The sequence below is a fragment of the Limanda limanda genome, chromosome 18, assembly GCF_963576545.1.
Source record: "Limanda limanda chromosome 18, fLimLim1.1, whole genome shotgun sequence".
Classification (NCBI taxonomy): Eukaryota; Metazoa; Chordata; class Actinopteri; order Pleuronectiformes; family Pleuronectidae; genus Limanda; species Limanda limanda.
This window is the reverse complement of record NC_083653.1, coordinates 1,455,322-1,476,236: the sequence shown is the minus strand read 5'-3', so window position 1 is coordinate 1,476,236 and position 20,915 is coordinate 1,455,322. Positions and strand designations below refer to the sequence as shown.

The 20,915-nt window shown below is 40.5% G+C and overlaps 1 long non-coding RNA gene and 1 pseudogene across 1 annotated transcript; one reads left to right on the top strand and one right to left on the bottom strand.

Annotated features, from left to right (window-relative positions):
- Positions 1–4,366: 4,366 nt before the first annotated feature.
- LOC133024793 (ADP-ribosylation factor-binding protein GGA3-like) overlaps positions 4,367–20,915 on the top strand; it is a 55,502-nt pseudogene continuing 38,953 nt past the window's right edge.
- LOC133024345 (uncharacterized) lies at positions 14,045–15,436 on the bottom strand. The gene is made up of 3 exons (XR_009683108.1): positions 15,390–15,436; positions 15,171–15,256; positions 14,045–14,691 (listed from the first exon to the last, which is right to left on the bottom strand). It is a non-coding gene; the product is annotated as an uncharacterized LOC133024345 (long non-coding RNA).

The window sequence follows — 20,915 nt, the reverse complement described above, 5'->3', positions numbered from 1 at the left end:
AGGCCACTGCAACATCACCACCCTGGATCTGTAGGATACACAATCAATCAATCAATCAATCAATCAATCAATCAATCAATCAATCAATCAATCAGTCAATCAATCATCTGTATAGCACCTTTCATCAGGTTAGTGTAGTTCAATGTGCTTCACAGAACACAACAAATACAAATGTAGAGGAGGAAGTATGATAAAAATGGGTTTTAAAAAAAAAGACACAACAGAATGTATTACACCGCAGGTCAGGATGTAGCACGGTTACCATAGTGACCGAGAGACATCACAATGCAAAAAGTTATTAAAAAGTCAAATAACCTAATGCAGTGCTAACAAAACCATCACAGCATAACAACATGTATTAAAACACAAAGAAACATCCAGAACTTTAACTTTCACATTAAAACTTTAGAGCTTATGATGACATCATTATTTCATGGTGATATTACAAGATAAATAAAAACTGGGCGGAGGTATAAACTCTATAAGTGACATGTTAGTTTCATCTGTGAATGTTCCCACCTTGTTTCTTCTGCATCTGATGAGAATCACAACCAATGTTACGATTGATGCAAAACCCACAACCAGACGAATGTACCACCACCAATCTGTGAACAGAATGACCAGAGCTTTAGTTTCCTGTTCAGTCCAACTTCCTGTATTTACACATGTTGTTAACATTAAATCCATCAACACGCAGCAGCACAGAGATGAATGAGAGGTGCAGTGAATATTCAGTACCTGTTGTCATCTCTTTGTTTCCTGGAGCTGGTTCGTTCTTTCCTTCTTCAGAAAAAGAAATGTATTAACAAATGGAATTTATTGGATCAGGAGCAGTTCATCGTGTTCTGTGTTTTCTCACCTGATGACGGAGGGATGAAGGAAAACTTTTCCTCTTTGTCACCATCCTTCACTTTACATGTTAATGAGCTATAGTTCTTCATCTTGTGATCAAAATGGGATTTTGAGAAGCTCACATTGGCCGAGCAGGAAGACTGTGATGTCTTCAGGTCTTTGTTGTTTTCAGTCACATCCATATTCATAAACAGCCACTTCACTTCACTGCAGGTTCCAGATGTCGACAGAGAGCAGCTCAACGTCACCTCATCAGTTCTCTTCTGCTCAGTCACTGGTGATGATGGAGATATTGTGAGAGAAAGATAACATGAGTGAAACTATGTCCATCAGAATGATCAGAATGATCATCATGTTTTTATGAAGAGACTCTTTTACTCACCGTTGACAACAGAGAGAAAAACCCAATGACGTTTATCTGTTTGTGTTGTCTGGTCAAACTGACTGCAGATGTATTCACCAGCATCTTCAGCTGTGACCTCCCTAATAACCAGAGAACAGTTTGCAGCAAGAGGTAGTCTGTCTGCTTTAGATTTGGAAATCACAGATGTGTCGAGCTGCCTGTTTACAAACAGGTTTCCTGTTCCAGTCCCCGGTGAATCAATGAAGAACCAGTTAGTAGCTCCACAGTTCACATGATCATCTCTCATCTTGTCACAAGGCAAAGTGACTTCAGCTCCAGCTCTGATGATGATGTCGGAATATTGGACAGCGAGCTCTGTGGAGGAAATGAGAGAGAGACAGCAACAATTAAACTAAACCAAGAAAAAGACTCATATTTTCATACACTTCTGAATGTGAGGATTCTTTTAGACATAACTTTGTAAATTAAGACAAAATGGAGCTTGACTGACAAGATAAACCTGAAAAACATCAACTACAGTTTTCTCCCTGCATTTGAACGCCTCAGCCAACCAGTCCAGTTCCAGACTACGTACTTTTGTCTCCAGACTCATGAGCAGGGGCGGTTCTACATGTAATTGCGCCCCGGGCGAGACCCCCTCCAAGCGCACGGGCCAAGTTTAACATGTGTATTTACATAAAATACACATGAACATTAAATTCACATTACTTTCAGGAATTTCTGACATTTTCCAAACAACTTTTTGTGACATTTGCCACTTTTTTCAAAGAATAGTGCAATAACTTTGCTTAAATTCAACTTAATTGAAGTTCTTTTGGTGACATTTATCACTACATTCCTCCATCGGTCTGTACTCTTTCAAAAATAGAGACAAAATAAATTAAATTATTATCAGTTTGTTACAACGATGATAAAGCTCAACCAAAAAGAACACATGCATGTGACTGGAATGTAATGTTTCTAAGAGTCTTGTTAATTCGTTGGGTCTCATACTGTCAGCTGCCAGAGTTTCAGACCTAAGATCCACACTGGTCTCTCCTCATGTCCTCCTTCATTCACTGTGAACCAAGAGCAGGACAGGCTTCATCCTACTTTCTTTTCAACTTGGTGTTTGAACTCTGTGTCTTGTTTGTCACTGACCGGCTGCTTCACGGGAACGAGCTCTGATCTCACTGTGTCTCTCTGAGCGAATGAGTGGGGGCGGCTGCCCGCTTCGCCCGTGCCCAAAACCGCTCCTGCTCATGAGGTCACTCTGACACTTGATCACTGAAATCGAATCCGTTAAGTTTTCATTGGAGGAGACAACTGGTCAGAATCTGAAGAAATTCAGACTTGAGATGTGCGAGAGGCCAAAAACCTGAAACCTTGACCTTTAACCACCAAATCTAACCAGTTAAACTGTGAGTTAATGGGCAGATCAAAATATGAGGAATCATCCAGTACACAAATATACACAACTACAATATCAGAGTACTCATAAGTATCAGTCCCCTGAATGAGCCAGACTTGTGCCACAACACATCAGTGAAACTCTTCACTTTTAAAAGCAAACACAAACAATCTGGTGTTATTCTTATTATTCACACTGGTAAAGTTGTGTAAGTGTATTTATTCTCACCTGTAAACGGAATCAGCAGCAGTAGCAGATGTAAAGACATTTTAATCCGTTTGATTTCATCCATTCTTCTTCTTTCTCTCCTCTGCTTCTCGGTTCTTAGTAAAAAGTGCAATGTGGCGTTTACTTCCTGTTGATCACTTCCCCTCAGTGACACGTCTCCTCTGTGGTCATGTGCTAGTTGCATGTAGAGAAAATATCCATCAGCACCGACTTTCCCCCGTCGACCAGAGACTGTGTGAATATGTTACGATGAACTAATGAGCAGCAGGAGACTTTTAGATTCAGACACTTGTCATCATTCACATGAGTGATGCAAACATCAGGAGATTCAGTCCAAATAAAGGACGACACACGTCACCTCTGGAGCAGCTTCACATCTGGACTTTTATATTTTACAGGTGGTCGAGATGGAATTTCTGTCTCATGTTTATTGTTTTAATCCTTTGTTAAAAAAACAATAACAAATTGCAAACTTATCTTGATGTTATAAAAAATGAATATTTGATGATAGATTTCACCTCTAATTCGAAGGATCTAAGAAGTCCCTGTGACTCCGTTCATACCGAGGCGGGCCCGAGTGCGGATGCGCGAGCGGAACTGACGTAAACAAAGTTTTTGTAAACATCCGGGCCCTTTAACGCCAAGCTGCGTCATAAACATGGAGGGATTGGAAGACGACGATCTTATCTTCCTTCTGTCAGGTAAGTCGTTTACTGTTTTTAAAGATTGTTACGATCTAGGTTCACAGTCCGAGTGCTGAGACAGCGAAGGCGGAGTCCGTCGATACACACAATGGACGCTATTCATCAGCTAATATTCCATTGTTTTGCCACAGGCCCACGGTGGCCTGTGTTACCTGGGATGTGAATAAATGATTGGTGAAACTAGTTCAAGACGCTTAGCTCATCATTGATTCTATTTAATTTGATTTTGTTTTCTCAAATTAAGGATGGTTTATGATTTAACTTTGATTTATGAATGCTTTAGATTAATAAAGAGTGTATTTGTCTACCATTACTCCACAATAACAGATCAATTTGGTTTCATGTATAGTGTAACTGTCAGCTAAACCAGCCAGTTTATGCAGACTGTTGTATTCTTTTATGTAAGGGTTGGGCTTATTCTGTTCTTATGTTCAACTAAGGTTTGGGTCATTTTCAGTTTTATTTTGTTGTCTTTTACATGTAGCGACTCCCCTCGTATTAATTAATACCTGCAGCAAAGGAGGGGACGGTTTTAAGCCAGATGTGAAAATAAAAGAGCCGTGTACATCAGTTGAAGAGACTCAGCGTTTGTATGGAGAAGCGGGGGGCCGTTACATATAGTATGCAATATGACAATAATGTTTTCATGTTATGGAGTCGCGATTCATTTAATAAAACAATTGCTATGTTCTTTTTTTAATCAAGCAGGATCCAAGTGAAGCTACAGGAGTTTCATTAACGTCAATAACTTGGACCGAACAGTTTGTTTTGCTTGATGAAGAGGAGGAAGGGCAGCCTGGAGAGAACGAGGAGCCGGGTTGAGCCCACGACCATCATCCACTTACCACGAGGAAGATGAGGGAGAGAAATTATCCTACCATTAAAGAGGTACTTTTAAGTTACATACCAGAAACACCATTTTATATAATGTGCCAAATAAACATTTTTATTAAATCCCCCAAAGTACGCTGGCTGAAATACAAGTTAATATCACACTGAAAGAGTTTTGATCAATCATGCTTCCCTGCTGTGGTTGTTCAACTGGGAAAACAACTTTTTCCACAGGAAGGCAAGTAAATTTAAGGAATGCATGTGCAAAGTTATCCTCTGTTATGTATAATGATGACCCCCATCAAACATAATGTTAGCAATATTTACACCTTTTAATTTATACTGTTTATTTCTGTCCACATGTGTGAATTTGCCTTCATTAGTTTCAGAAAAGATATGTATATTTAAATGTTGAGGATAATTCAAATGTTCTGTTCCCGTGTTAACACATAGTCCGCTTTAGCTTTCGCTCCCTGGAGTTGCATAAACAGCCCGAGGCGTTAACTTACCCAGATTTCAAACAGGATGTAAAGCAGCAATAACACACGGGAGCTCCGTGTCTGCAGGGAGGGAACGAGACGATTCACTGGAGACGTTTCAAATGCTGGATAATATCTGTCTGGGTTGGTTCTATACGCGGGTCTATGGAGGGACAGAGCTTGATGTTATTCCCAAGCCTTCAACAAGATAAGAAAAGACTTTATCAATCCCGAAGGAAGCAAAGTCCTGTGCCAATAATATAATACAGTGAACAGAGCAAGATGCCATTAAGTGAGAGTAAAAGTATAAAGTGTATTATAAGTCATATCTAAATATAATATGTCTACAGAGTAATGCAGAACCAGTGCATGATAGAAATAACAACTGAAATGAAAATACAATAAGGAAGTGGCATGATACAGTGAAACCAATTCTTATCAAAAGTGGCAGTAACTAGAGAAGATACATTCACATGGTATTCAAATATTATAATGATGAAATATACATTAAGTTAAGAATAGTGCAAAAAAAAAGAAACAAGGGACAATATATTCAGAGACTGATGAATGGGAAATCAAATACAAGTAGTGCAAAGAAATAGTATAACTAGTTACTGGGCGACATGAATATTTGAGTGTTATTTACCGTGTACCGTTACATACATGTGCTGTCAGGGATGGCGTTTATCTCGAGAAACTGGAAGCCAATCGGAAGCATTTCTCAGCTTTTATCTCGAAACCCCACCGCACAGGTTTATACTGACACTCATGTTTGATTGGGTCTCTTTATGCAGCTCAACCTTTTCTTTCTTGTCACAGGACGAAGTGAGAACACAGAAAGTGACCAAACAAAAAGGCCCACTGGAGGCAGTCAACAACAGTGTCAAACTCCTCAGTGAGATGCTCGCACACTTCAGCCCACAAGAGTCCACGGAAGAAGACAAGGAGCTTATCAGGGTTCGTTCTTCTGCTGATGAGCCTTAAAAAACCTTTTGAAACAGATTCAGTCATTTCTTTGTTATTGAATGATCCTTCTGGAAACACTGTTACAAAGTCCTGATCTTGCTTACACGGCTTCAAATGTGTTTATAGCACTTTGCTCCGGCTTGATTTAACGTTGCATTAAGCAGTTAAAACCGACTCATTGACCCCATTCAGACCTGTCAGTAAGATCTGTTCTGAGAGATTTGATCACGGTCCAGGTCTGAATGCACCGAAATGCGTCCTCAATACAGCCTGAGAGCCGAGGACTCGGACCACATTCGTAGGAGGTCTGGGACACACGTGGCCACATTCTTTGTGCTGTGTGAACACATATGCGTCCCTGGACCATATATGATGGACCACCTGTCCTCCTTTCCTCTGAACTCCTCCAATTTTAACTAGTGCCAAGGAATTTTACTCTTTTTTTAATGTCCATACATCGATTTTGTTTGTAAACACCCTCATAATATCAACGTTGACATTTTATTTTTGTATTTTTCAAACGGGGAAAAATCATATTCTATAGCAGATCTGCACACCGCGACTGGATAGTGTGATTTGGACTTCATGAACAGAAATTGTTTATTTGCAGTGGGGAAGTGAGATCCCATCTCAAGTGATCACGGGAGACACATTCAGGATGTATTGTAATTTCAGGTGTGAACAGATTAATTTAGCGCCGGCCACTTATGATCTGAACTCCCAGGACGCATGTTAACCAGTAGAGCTGTGACGGTAACCGCATTACAGCATTACCCTGGTCATGTGATGCCTACCATAAATAACATATTTCACATAAATCTTAAATTAGCTTTTTATATTCTTTGTCTAAATTACATTTACGATGTCTTTTTTTTTTCATCTTTCTCTTCAGGAGCTGTATGGTGATTGTGACAAGCTCAGGCAAACTGTGTCTCAACTCGCCACTGAGACCGAGGACAATGACAGCAGCTTGGGTGAGAAATCCTGTCATTTGGCTCCATCGATCCTGATGGCGTGCTCTTGCTAGCCTAATTAATAATGAAAAGGTTGAGTCATGATTCACACAGGCCTTGTGTTGATGACAGCCAACAGCCTGTCAGACCAGAGTGCCCACATGACTGGAAGATATTCTGCTCACAGACTTCTTCCATTTAGAGAACATGTTTAACGTTGTTTCAGAAAGTCATGAATCTCACCTTGATTGAACTGTAAAAATGTACTTATCAGGAGACATCCTGCAGGCCAGTGATGACCTGTCCCATGTCATTAACTCCTACAAGAAGATTGTGAAAGGACAGACTCTCAACGGAGAGAGTGAAGAAGCACAACAACCATGGACATCAGTCCAACAAGGTATATTTTAATGAGTAGAACAGCACAGTTAGGAGTAGAAAATGATCATTATTTTGCCATATTTTCAATTCCCTTAAACGTAATTGTGTGTTTTACACAAGTTTCCGTTTTGTGCGTTTCACAAATGAACAATATACAAAGGACAGCGATCCTGTTTTGACATAGGTAGCATTGTACAAAAACATATCACTTTAATTTATAAGACAGAGTAAAGTCCGAACAACCGCAGGGTCTCTGATTATCTTGAGCTATTCAGATCAAATTGTTTGAAAAGACAGTGTGTATCTCCTGAGCAGTTTATATCTCTCAGACGGTTAAAACTGGATGCATATGTCTGGGTAGTTCGCCATAGGCCATGTATTTGGCTGAACTGACCCTTTAATTTTACTTGACAGATTTAGGGATTCAGTATTATCTGATTCAACTGAATGCATCTTTATTGTCCTGTGCAAATGTTTTCCTCAATCTGCCGGGCACTAGCAGTACGAACCAGTCAGAGGTCCTGATTGACCTGGTGGGTCTGGATTTCAACAGCCCTTCACCGCCAGAGAAACACCCTCCGACCTCTTCTCTGTCTTTTCCCGATGACCTGCTGTGTGGCTCTGCTGCTGCTGAGCCTCTGTCCCCGAGCCCCAGTGCACCCCCTGCTGCTCTTTCTCTGCTGGATGAAGAGCTGCTATCCTTAGGTAAGGTGCAGTTTAATTTACTTTTATTCGCAGTGTGTTTTCATGACAGCATTAATCAACACGTAGATGCAACATGTTTTTACATATTTTTTCCTTTACATATGTTTGTTTGCAGGCGTCAATGAACCTGGCTCTGTAAGTAAATCAATTAAATGTTAGCCCTAACCCTAACCCAATTCCAATTATTCATGTCAAATATTTCTAACTATTCATATTTTGCATTGCCATGTTTCAGGATCCCAGTCAGGATGTGCATCTCTTTGACACAACTTCGCCCTCTGGTCCTACCTTATCTACATATTCACTTTTTCCAGATGGCTTCTCTGCAGCTGCAGCCCCATTTAACCCTATTAAGTTTTCTACAACTGCCTCCACGTTAAGCTTCCCTGGCCCTGTGTTGCCGACTCCTCCGGTTTTTACCGAATCTTTCTCAACGACATCGGTCTTATTCCCGCAGCGCCTCAGTTCAGGATTGACCACCTTAGCCCAGACTCAATCATTAAGCATGGCCTTGCCCGCTGCCTCAGCCCCACACGTCATTCCGCAGCAGTTCTCCACTTCACTCAGTGACTCTCCTTCGACCTTTGTCAATAACAACCTGCAAGACCTGGCCTTGCTGGATCTGGGAAGTCCAAAAAAGTGAGTAGTATTTGAACCATGAGGTAGAAGCAGCGAGGGAATATGGATCAGCACCAAGCCGTCCATGTGTATCTCTTACTATCTTGGATGATGAATCTTGATTTAAAAAAAACTTAAAACACTAAAAGGGACTTAGATGCGATACAGTGATTTCTCTGGTGCATGCCACTTACAAGAGTGGGCCTCAGTAGAGCACATATACAGTCCCCTTAAATTCAATAAAGCGGCACCAAATCGCAGCCGATCATCGATATCAGTCCTCAACAAATTATTTTTTTTCATTCAGATCTCTGCATTATTTCTTGAGAAATTCACAAATATTTCACACCCTTTCTCATTATGTGGGAAAAAGATCCTTGATCCAGATTGTTGGGGAAGGCCCAGTGATCTGACTTAGAACAAAGAGTCGTAAAACCTTAGACCAACTTCAGGAGACCCCTTACATTTCAAAATCCAGCATGGGGCCCTTATCTCCATGTGGCAGCAGGTCACTTCCTGGGTCCACCACTGTAAGCCGCCCCTTGGGGCCAAATTCTGATAGTTAATTGGCCGGGGGCCACACTGACCCCTGACCCCTCCTCCCAGGGGGGAGTCACCTGGAACATGACTTAAAAAGGCTGAGCTCCCAGAAACCTCTCTCTTTTTCCTCCGATGCTGATGTGACAACGAGACCCCCCCACGGGGTCTCACCAGTTAACCCAGCAACTTAAGGAGGCAACTAATTCTTTGTCCTCTTTTTCACTCCAGCACTGACGTTCCAGTTAGGCCTCCTCAGGTCTGACCAGAGGTTCCCGTTGCTTAAGGAGGCAATAAGATGTTTGTTTCAATTAATTTCATTCATTTATTATTTTATCTTAGTCGACGTTTTTTATTTTGAAAAGGACTTTTTCTGTTTTAACTTTGAAAGACCAAACAGGAAATTGCTCGCTGGACGATCTCAGACTGTTTCATTTTTCCCCACGGACTTTACTTTTATTCTTTCTCCACACGATCTACAACAGCTACAAGCAGCCGCACGTTCCTGTGAGTGAGCACGAGCTCCGCTGATGCAGAAGAAGACGAAACCTCATCTCGCCACGGAGCACGACGGATCGGCTCCGGCCCAGCTGCAGTGCTCACGAGAGCCCGCCTGAGAGACTTCAAGCGATTCACTGAACCTCCGGGAGATTCGCGCCACGCGCATGCACCCCACGAAACCATGGTTACAGTAAGAGAGGCTTATGTTGTCTGGGCAGATGTTAGTTTTAATACGTAGCATATTGATTTAATACTTGAGTGTATTTTGTTGATGGAACCTCCGTGTTCCATTGTTTTAGCCGGCCACTACTCCGAGCCGCTACTTCCGGTTTCCGGTTTGATGGCAATGTTTTTGTGTTACAGTAAATAGGGCCGCGAGAAGCGCCTCCGCCCGCACTGTTAACGTCTGTGTGAGTCTGCAGTGATTTCACCGATCAGAACCTCGGCCCACAACGTTCGCTTGAGGGCTGAGGGGTGAATCACTGTTAATCTATCTCTGGCGTGTTTTTAAGAGCTTCTTTGAACTCTCCTTACATGTTTTCTCTCTCTCTCTCTCTCTCTCTCTCTCTCTCTCTCTCTCTCTCTCTCTCCTTCTAAACCGACCTATACACACTTCCGATCTGTATTTATAATACAGTTAGTGTCACATAGTTAAATCTATGCTTAGAGAGGCTGAACACATTTGGAAACCATTCGGCCCCAAAGCCAAGCAGAGATAAGAATTCTCTTTGTCTAAAATTTCCTTGGTGTAATTCATGTGACGAACACCAGTGTGCGCTCCGGCCACATGGTGTCATTAACATATTCTCCATTTTGGATAACGTTAAGTTAAACCACCATCTTGAGTCTATTATTGCCACGCCTTCTCTCCCTCTCTCCTCCTATTCTGGCTCTAAATTCATAACGGCTCCGCCATCTTGTTTTGTAGTCAATCCGCCATTTTGAGAGTTTTTAGGCCTTGATTCCACGAATCATGATCGGCCTCCATCTTAGATGTGATGTCACTACGTGACTGCGTCATCGCCACGCCCCTTCTTTTTCTCTCTCTCTCGCACACACACACACACACACACACACACACACACATTGATAGACACAGACAGATACACACACACAGAGACACATAGATGGACCAGAGGTTACATGCGTGTTCTAAATTGTGATAAGCTGCTGTTGTTATCTTTGAAATATGGGAGTTTGTTAAAATGATAAATCATTAAATAACACTAACTTTATTTCACATACACACACATAGACACACACAAACAGAGAGACACTTTGACACAGACATACACACACAGAGACAGACATACATAGGTAGACCGCAGGTTTTACATGTATTTTCTGAATTGTGATAAGTGCTGCTGCTGTGTTTATCTTTGAAATATTGGAGCTTGTTAAAATGATAAATCATTGAATAACATTATAACTTTATTTCCCCTTTTTAATAAATACTTTTGTAATTAAAGTATCTGTAGTCTGTGATTATTTGTGCATATGTATGTGATTGCAGCTGGATTATGATTGCCTGTGCTCGAACTTAGAAGCCTTCACTGTTTATTAAGTAATCGTTAATATTAAAATATTGACATTATTAATTTGACATTTATCATTATGAGACTGATAATTATAGCTTGACATCGTTGGTCCCTGGAAACCAGGGTGGTGCCCCCCTTTCTCAATTATTAATATAGATAGTATTATTCTTAAATTGATAATTTTATTGTTTTTGACTAATTATTTTCATTATTCTTGGTTGATAACCTTATCATTGTTAATTGATAGCTTGTACTTTCTAATTGATAATTCCTATTTTCTCATTAGTGGTTTTATTGTTATTTGATTACTGATCATCTTCAATTAATAATTTAATTATTTTTGATAGATAATTTTTATTATTTTAATAATCATATTTCATAATTATTAATAATTAGCCAACGTCAAGTCTACTCCTATTGCACAACAAGATCAAAATTTTAATCCTAAACCTCACTGCACAATATTTGTTGTAATTATTTTGTTAATACAGGTAAGCAATATATATTTCTATCATTATATGATTAAATGTATATATACTATAATGTCTTTCTCTTTGTGAATTATCCACACAGTACACCTGGTATGATGGACTTTGGCAGCTTACTGGTGAAGAGTGAGGATCTGTGTGCTCCTGCTCCTCTGTCTTTCAGTGCTGGTGTCTCCTCCACAACATCTGCCTTACCCAGTGTTGGGAAGGATACTTTCAAAACGTATTTCCTTACAGAATACAGAATACATGCCCAAAAATGTAATCTGTAACGTATTCCATGTGTAAGCTTCATCTTGTTGCATGTAAATCAACATCATTTAAAAAGTCTCTCAACTCAAACCTGGAAGTATCAACCTGCAGTATCTACATCACAGCATGAAACACTAACATGTCTATAACAGCCGGTTCATCAAGCTAAACGTACGATATCTATATGAAGATATACCATCTTATGATTATTATTATTACTTAAACACTGCAGCAGTAACCTAACCTTCAGCAGTGATTCTCAAACTGTGTGGCGGGGCGCGACCGGGAGGAGGACATGTGAGGCGGAACTAATATTATAGCCGAACTAATGTTTTGACGTCTGCATCTCTTTAACGGCGGAGCAGTAAACAAATCGCTCGTTCGCCGTAGCCAGGGGTCGGCAGCCCGCGGCTTCAGCCCCTCTGCAGCGGCTCCTGTGCAGTGTTGTGCACGTCGCGCGCACACTCAGGCCCCGGGGCTAAGCCCCGCCCCCACTCACTCGCTCGCTCGGAGACACACACAGGAGATCAGAGCTCGTTCACGTGAGGCAGCCGGTCAGAGACAAACAAGAGACGGTGTTCAAAAGCCAAGTTGAAAAGGAAGTACGATGAAACCTGTCTTGCTCAGTGGTGGAATGTAACGAAGTAGTTTTACTTTGTTACTGTACTTAAGTAAATTTGTACGTATCTGTACTTTACTTAAGTCAAAATAATAGTGCATACTTTTTACTTTTACTCCGTTACATTTTGCAGCTATTATCTATACTTTTACTCCGCTACATTTCTACAATATGTGTCGTTACTCGTTACATTTTTTGAAAACAATTTCGCCGAAATGTTGCTGTGACGGAGCAGCTCCGTATGTGGGTGACACACACACACACACATACGCACACACACACACAGTCACACACAGTGGCCGGTAAGCAGCCGTCCGGACCACTCCGTGAAGAAGGAGGAGGAGACGTTTCTTTAGTTTTAACGCCGCCACTTTATTTATTGCCTGTCCACCGGAGCAACACTCTCATCACCTCCAGGTGCTCGTTCACTTCTCCTATTCACACACTTCTTGCGCAAGTTACCCAGGTGCACTACGCCACTCTCTGGGCCCGTTCCTTAAAGGGGAAGGCCATACCTGCAAATGTTGTTGCTTATAATTATTACTAGTAGTGACATCTGTAGAGGCATGAGTATTACCAGTAGCTATATCTGCATTCTTTATCAAAATGGCACAGCCTAGACATTGAGAGACAACCCATTGCGTGAGTACTTTTACTTTAAATACTTAAAGTAAATTTAAACGTAAGTACTTTTTACTTAAGTAGGATTGTTGATGTAGTACTTTTACTTTTACTTAAGTATATATTTTCCTGGGTACTTGTACTTTTACTTAAGTACTAAACTTCAGTACTGCCTCCACCACTGGTCTTGCTCTTGGGTTCACAGTCAGTCTGGTAGGACATGAGGAGAGACCAGTGTGTATTTTATATCTGAAAACTCTATGAGACCAAACAAATTAAGAAGACACTGAGAAACATTACACCTCAGTCACATGCATGTGTTCTTTTTGGTTGAGCTTTATCATCTTTGTTACAAAGTGATTTCAATTGAATTAATTTTTTGTCTATTATTGAAGAAGTACACACTGATGGAGGAATGTAGTGATAAATGTCACCAAAAGTACTTAAATTATGTTGGATTTAAGCAAAGTTATGGCACTATTTTTTTAAATAAGCGAGAAATGTCACAAAAAGTTGTTTGAAAAATGATTTTTCACAAAAAAAAAATCAGAAATTCCTGAAATTGATGCGGATTTAATGTTCATGTGTATGTTATGTAAACACATGTTAAACTTGGCCCATTTTGTTGGTGCGGGGGAGCGGGTGGAGCATGAAAAATATTTTAGACCCAAAGTGGGGCACGACAGAAAAAGTTTGAGAACCACTGACCTACAGCTCCCCCTTCTGAGGGCGGCTGTGGCTGAGGGGTAGAGTGGTCGTCCTCCAACCTGAAGGTCGGCGGTTCGATCCCCAGTCTGAACCATCTGCATGCCGAAGCGTCCTTGGGCAAGATGCTGAACCCTCAATAGCCCCCCATAGAATAACAAAGTGCTGCGAGTAGATGCACTGTATGAATGTGTGTGTGAATGGGTGAATGTGAAACTGTACTGTAAAGCGCTTTGAGTGGTCTTCATCAGACTAGAAAAGCGCTATATAAATACAAATCCATTTACCATTTACCATTTCTGGCTCTCTGGGCAAAAGGCTTTTTACAACACATTGGTTCATATACAATAATTCATAACATATCATCATACATTACATTTCCTTACATTTCATTTAGCTGAAGCTTTTATCCAAAGCAATTTACAATAAGAGCATCAACCATGAGGTACAAACCCAGAACAGGAAGAATCAAGAAAGTACAATTTTCTATCAAATAACACGTCACCATTGTAATGTATAAGAATAACAGCTGGATCAGAAGAACATGAAGATACAAGATAAAATATTCCAGCTTTTGGACGACAAACTTCAAGAATCAATAAAATGGCTGAAAACTGGTTAAATCCAGTCCACACGATAAAAGTGACTTTTTATATCAAACTTTACAGACAGTCGGGCCTTGGCAGAAGTTTAAACTAAATCAAAGTTTCCTCTGGGAATGTTCACACCTTTGTTTCTTTTCTATCTAATGAGAATCACATTATTACAAGTGACTTTGTTTTCACAGCAGAAAGTTTTAGCAAATGATTCCTGATATAAATATATCGATGTCAAATGTGACTCTACTATTGTATGATTGTGACGTTCTCATAGAGGCTGCTGGGATCAGCTGAGGGTCCAGTAGAAGAGGAGGGAGCTTCCACAGTGCTGAAGGCCACTGCAACATCACCACCCTGGATCTGTAGGATATACAATCAATCAATCAGTCAATCAATCAATCAATCAATCAATCAATCAATCAATCATCTGTATAGCACCTTTCATCAGGTTAGTGTAGTTCAATGTGCTTCACAGAACACAACAAATACAAATGTAGATGAGGAAGTATGATAAAAATGGGTTTAAAAAAAAAAGACACAATAGGATGTGTTACACCGCAGGTCAGGATGTAGCACGGTTACCATAGTGACCGACAGACATCACAATGCAAAAAGTTATTTAAAAGTAAAATAACCTAATGCAGTGCTAACAAAACCATCACAGCATAACAGCTTGTATTAAAACACAAAGAAACATCCATAACTTTAACTTTCACATTAAAACTTTAGAGCTTATGATGACATCATTATTTCATGGTGTTATTACAAGATAAATAAAAACTGGGTTGAGGTATAAACTCTATAAGTGACATGTTAGTTTCATCTGTGAATGTTCCCACCTTGTTTCTTCTCCATCTGATGAGAATCACAACCAATGTTACGATTGATGCAAAACCCACAACCAGACGAATGTACCACCACCAATCTGTGAACAGAATGACCAGAGCTTTAGTTTCCTGTTCAGTCCAACTTCCTGTATTTACACATGTTGTTAACATTAAATCCATCAACACGCAGCAGCACAGAGATGAATGAGAGGTGCAGTGAATATTCAGTACCTGTTGTCATCTCTTTGTTTCCTGGATCTGGTTCGTTCTTTCCTTCTTAAGAAAAAGAAATGTATTAACAAATGGAATTTATTGGATCAGGAGCAGTTCATCGTGTTCTGTGTTTTCTCACCTGATGACGGAGGGATGAAGGAAAACTTTCCCTCTTTGTAACCATGCTTCACTTTACATGTTAATGAGCTATAGTTCTTCACCTTGTGATCAAAATGGGATTTTGAGAAGCTCACATTGGCCGAGCAGTTAGACTGTGATGTCTTCAGGTCTTTGTTGTTTTCAGTCACATCCATATTCATAAACAGCCACTTCACTTCACTGCAGATTACAGATGGTGACACAGAGCAGCTCAACGTCACCTCATCAGTTCTCTTCTGCTCAGTCACTGGTGATGATGGAGATATTGTGAGAGAAAGATAACATGAGTGAAACTATGTCCATCAAAATGATCAGAATTATCATAATGTTTTTATGAAGAGATTCTTTTACTCACCGTTGACAACAGAGAGATAAAACACATGATCTTCATGTGTTTGTGTTGTCAGGTCAAACTGTCTGCAGTCGTATCGACCAGCATCTTCAGCTGTGACCTCCCTAATAACCAGAGAACAGTTTGCAGCAAGACGTAGTCTGTCTGCTTTAGATTTGGAAATCACAGATGTGTCGAGCTGCCTGTTTACAAACAGGTTTACTGCTCCAGTCCCCGGTGAATCAGTGAAGAGCCAGTTAGTAGCTCCACAGTTCACATGATCATCTCTCACATTGTTACAAGGCAAAGTGACTTCAGCTCCAGCTCTGATGATGAAGATGGAAGATTGGAGAGCGAGCACTGTGGAGGAAATGAGAGAGAGACAGCAACAATTAAACTAAACCAAGAAAAAGACTCATATTTTCATACACTTCTGAACGTGAGGATTCTTTTAGACATAACTTTGTAAAATAAGACAAAATGGAGCTTGACTAACAAGATAAACCTGAAAAACATCAACTACAGTTTTCTCCCTGCATTTGAACGCCTCAGCCAACCAGTCCAGTTCCAGACTACGTTGTTTTGTCTCCAGACTCATGAGCAGGGGCGGTTCTACATGGAATTGCGCCCCGGGCGAGACCCCCTCCAAGCGCACACACCCCCCCCCCCCCCGGGAAGAAAAAATTCTTAATTTTTTTCTTTTCTAAATTAGAACAATATAAGACAAACTTAAATTGATCAATTGCACAAATCCTTCAATAAAACCAAATCATTGTTGTATAAGCAATAGCCGGCTTCATAGCAATGCTAACAAACGTAAGAGTTATACCCACCAATTAGCATTAGCCCTTCAGTCATGACATGGATACCATAATCATTTCTCTAAATTGGGCCCCTGCCGGCTTTGGCCTTTTCCTTTCCATCTCTGTGCTTATTTTGCACAGTTGCACTCGACAATCAACACATGTCCCCTCCCCCAACACTGTCACTCGTCCAGAAGTTCACACTAAACCACTTCACGTTGCCCTCGGTGACCACATCATCGTATTGTTCATGCCCCACCCTCTCCCCTGCCCCAACACAATTATGACAAAATGGGCCAAGTTTAACATGTGTATTTACATAAAATACACATGAACATTAAATTCACATTACTTTCAGGAATTTCTGACATTTTTCAAACAACTTTTTGTGACATTTGCCACTTTTTTCAAAGAATAGTGCAATAACTTTGCTTAAATTCAACTTAATTGAAGTTCTTTTGGTGACATTTATCACTACATTCCTCCATCGGTCTGTACTTTTTCAAAAATAGAGACAAAATAAATTAAATTATTATCAGTTTGTTACAACGATGATAAAGCTCAACCAAAAAGAACACATGCATGTGACTGGAATGTAATGTTTCTAAGAGTCTTGTTAATTCGTTGGGTCTCATACTGTCAGCTGCCAGAGTTTCAGACCTAAGATCCACACTGGTCTCTCCTCATGTCCTCCTTCATTCACTGTGAACCAAGAGCAGGACAGGCTTCATCCTACTTTCTTTTCAACTTGGTGTTTGAACTCTGTGTCTTGTTTGTCACTGACCGGCTGCTTCACGGGAACGAGCTCTGATCTCACTGTGTCTCTCTGAGCGAATGAGTGGGGGCGGCTGCCCGCTTCGCCCGTGCCCAAAACCGCTCCTGCTCATGAGGTCACTCTGACACTTGATCACTGAAATCGAATCCGTTAAGTTTTCATTGGAGGAGACAACTGGTCAGAATCTGAAGAAATTCAGACTTGAGATGTGCGAGAGGCCAAAAACCTGAAACCTTGACCTTTAACCACCAAATCTAACCAGTTAAACTGTGAGTTAATGGGCAGATCAAAATATGAGGAATGATCCAGTACACAAATATACACAACTACAATATCAGAGTCCTCATAAGTATCAGTCCCCTGAATGAGCCAGACTTGTGCCACAACACATCAGTGAAACTCTTCACTTTTAAAAGCAAACACAAACAATCTGGTGTTATTCTTATTATTCACACTGGTAAAGTTGTGTAAGTGTATTTATTCTCACCTGTAAACGGAATCAGCAGCAGTAGCAGATGTAAAGACTTTTTAATCCGTTTGATTTCATCCATTCTTCTTCTTTCTCTCCTCTGCTTCTCGGTTCTTAGTAAAAAGTGCAATGTGGCGTTGACTTCCTGTTGATCACTTCCCCTCAGTGACACGTCTCCTCTGTGGTCATGTGCTAGTTGCATGTAGAGAAAATATCCATCAGCACCGACTTTCCCCCGTCGACCAGAGACTGTGTGAATATGTTACGATGAACTAATGAGCAGCAGGAGACTTTTAGATTCAGACACTTGTCATCATTCACATGAGTGATGCAAACATCAGGAGATTCAGTCCAAATAAAGGACGACACACGTCACCTCTGGAGCAGCTTCACATCTGGACTTTTATATTTTACAGGTGGTCGAGATGGAATTTCTGTCTTATGTTTATTGTTTTAATCCTTTGTTAAAAAAACAATAACAAATTGCAAACTTATCTTGAAGTTACTGAATTGATGTAACTTATTCAGGTTCATATTCAAACACAAGGAGTCAAGAGCTATTTAACCATTTGTTCAGGTCACATGTGCATGGAGGATTTTTCTGTAATAAGATTTAATAACATTATTGACTTGGGCTTCAAAATGTTCACGTGAATCAAATGTGATTCTGTGGTTTCCAGCTGTGGATTGAACTTAGTTTGCCTGTGGACCAATAAAGTAAATGAAGAAGTAACCGTCCGTCATGTCTCAGAGTCGTTGTCACATATGGTCACATCTTTAACTTCACTGTGTCTGAAGAGATATGAACACATCATTCAGTGTGACGAGCATCACGGTTTCTTCAGTAGAAACGAGAAGCTGCTCCCACTTCCTTCTCATTTACTGAGAAAGAGAGAAATGAAGAAAGAAAGAAATGTCTCCAGTCTTTATAATGAAATCTGTTGTTAACACACAAACAAAGAAACAACAAAATCAGCATTAAACTCAACAAGAATCTGACCTTGGGTCTGGTTATAAAGTAAATAATAAACTCTACAAAAGAAAATACACCATTTTTCACATGAATTCATGAGAAACAGTGACATGAACGTGAGGTTCCTGTTTCTCACGTTGACCAACTAGTTCCCTTACAGCCCCCCCCCCTCTGCACAGAAGGTCTTGTACATGAATTGTTGAACATTATCATGGAAATGAAATGTTAAAAGAAAACAGATACAGCAGAGATTCAAGTAAATGTTGGTTCATGTCTGGATAAATAACTGCAGATCAAACCGTCGGTGTCCTTTATTCTTGGTCTTCTGGGATGAGTGAAGACACAAAGCAGGTAAATGTCTCTCAGGTGCTGTGGTCTCTGTTTGGTTTGGGCTTGTTGACGCTGGCGTGGACGTCACTGGAGGCTCCAGCAGAAGAAGAGAACTTCACACTGCTGGAGGTCAGTGATTCTCTAGTGGGGGTGCTAGTACCCCTAGGGATACTTTGGAGTACTGCATGGGGTACTAGAAATTTATTTTTTAAATGTAAGATAAATATTAGTTCAATAAAAATGTAGATGTAAGTTCAATGATCACATTTCATATTAAATATTCCTACTTTTAATGTAATCATTTCCCGTTTTAATGGGATTTACTTCAACGAGCTGCAATCCGCCCAAAGCATTGTGCATTTTCTGTGAGGAAAAGTTCTCAAACAGTTGCATGAAGCCAGCGCAGCTGCAGCAACATCTCAGCACAACACATCAGTGTCATGTCGGTTAGACACCAGAGTTTCTCAAGAAGAAACAGTCTGACTTCATAGTTTCACAAGAAACGATGTGAAAAGTCTCCACCACATCAGCCACAGCACTGGAGGCTTCTCATGCTGAAGCCAAAAGGCCTTTCACCACAGCTGAGGAGCTGCTGCTTCCAGCTGCTGCTGCACTGACCGAGACCAAGCTGGACACAAACACAGCAGATCAGCTCTAAACTGGGCCTTTGTCAAATGACACCGTTGCTGCAGAATAGAAACGATGGAACAGACATTGTTGATGAAGTTGTGTAAAAACTTGCTGAAGCATTTTCACTGCAGCTGGATGAATGGACAGACGTCAGTGGAAAGACACAGCTTATTGCTCTGGTGAGAAACATTGATACTGATGCTCTGTGGAGGAATCACCAGGACGAGTCTCTCCATATCTCTATTGTTTGAACGTGACGGTGGCATAGAGGCTGCTGGGATCAGCTGAGGGTCCAGTAGAAGAGGAGGGAGCTTTCACAGTGCTGTAGGTCACTGCATCATCTCCACCCTGGATCTGTAGGATATACAATCAATCAATCAATCAATCAATCAATCAATCAATCAATCAATCAATCAATCATCTGTATATCACCTTTCATCAGGTTAGTGTAGTTCAATGTGCTTCACAGAACACAACAAATACAAATGTGGATGAGGAAGTATGATAAAAATGGGTTTCAAAAAAGACAGAATAGGATGTATTACACGCAAGCATTTCATTGCCAGCGACTGCTTAATGTTATTGTTGTGCATTTGATAATTAACTCTTGAATGTTGAATCTTGATGTAGCACGGTTACCATAGTGACAGAGAGACAACTCAATGCAAATAACTATTAAAAAGTAAAATGACCTAATGCAGTGCTAACAAAACCATCTCAGTATAACAACATGTATCGAGTGACAGACATCAAATGATGTTTTTATGTTCCCACTGATGAAAACATTAGTTTTCCACTATTACAGTTCTTGTTGACCAGAGGAGTTTACCTGGGCCGCGCTGTGAGGGGCGTGGCTGATGGAGGCGTAGAACACATCCTCTGCAGGGTCGACCTACACCATGAAGACACCACATTCACTCTTCACTTATACGGATTCATACTGACTTTACCATTTTCTGTTCTATAACTTTTACATCAAAAAAGTATAACCTGTGATGACATCATGATGACATGGTATTACCACAATATAAAAAAAAAACTTAGCATTGTCTGGTTTATATGAACATAAGACAG